We start from the raw sequence: 297 nt of genomic DNA, 5'->3' as shown, positions 1-297 counted from the left end.
ATTTTCAGGCTCCCTATTCAAATCAGCATTCTCCATCCTCGTTGAAATTCCACAACTCCGTATGGGCTTGAAGCTGGTGCTCACGCAGAGCTTCTAGAACAGTCAGTCTCTACGTGTTTCAGATATTCCTCCCAGTCTTGCTATAAACCCTATCAACGTGTGCTTTTTTTTATTCTCCTATTTTGACTATAGTCACATCCTCGATAAAGAGTTATATGATCTCGGCTAATTTCAGTCAGTAGTGAAAGACGAAGACAGTATTCAATCTATCCCCTTCGTTCTGGAGTTCAGGACTGA

At 41.8% G+C, this 297-nt stretch overlaps 1 long non-coding RNA gene across 1 annotated transcript in view; it reads right to left on the bottom strand.

The window, feature by feature from the left end:
• Positions 1 to 297, bottom strand: part of LOC111486549 — a 17,945-nt gene that overhangs the window by 906 nt on the left and 16,742 nt on the right. The window lies entirely within an intron of this gene.

Source organism: Cucurbita maxima, unplaced genomic scaffold (genome assembly GCF_002738345.1).
Source record: "Cucurbita maxima cultivar Rimu unplaced genomic scaffold, Cmax_1.0 Cma_Scf00011, whole genome shotgun sequence".
NCBI lineage: Eukaryota > Viridiplantae > Streptophyta > Magnoliopsida > Cucurbitales > Cucurbitaceae > Cucurbita > Cucurbita maxima.
The sequence above is the reverse complement of the archived record's forward strand: the minus strand, read 5'-3'. Positions and strand labels throughout refer to the sequence as shown.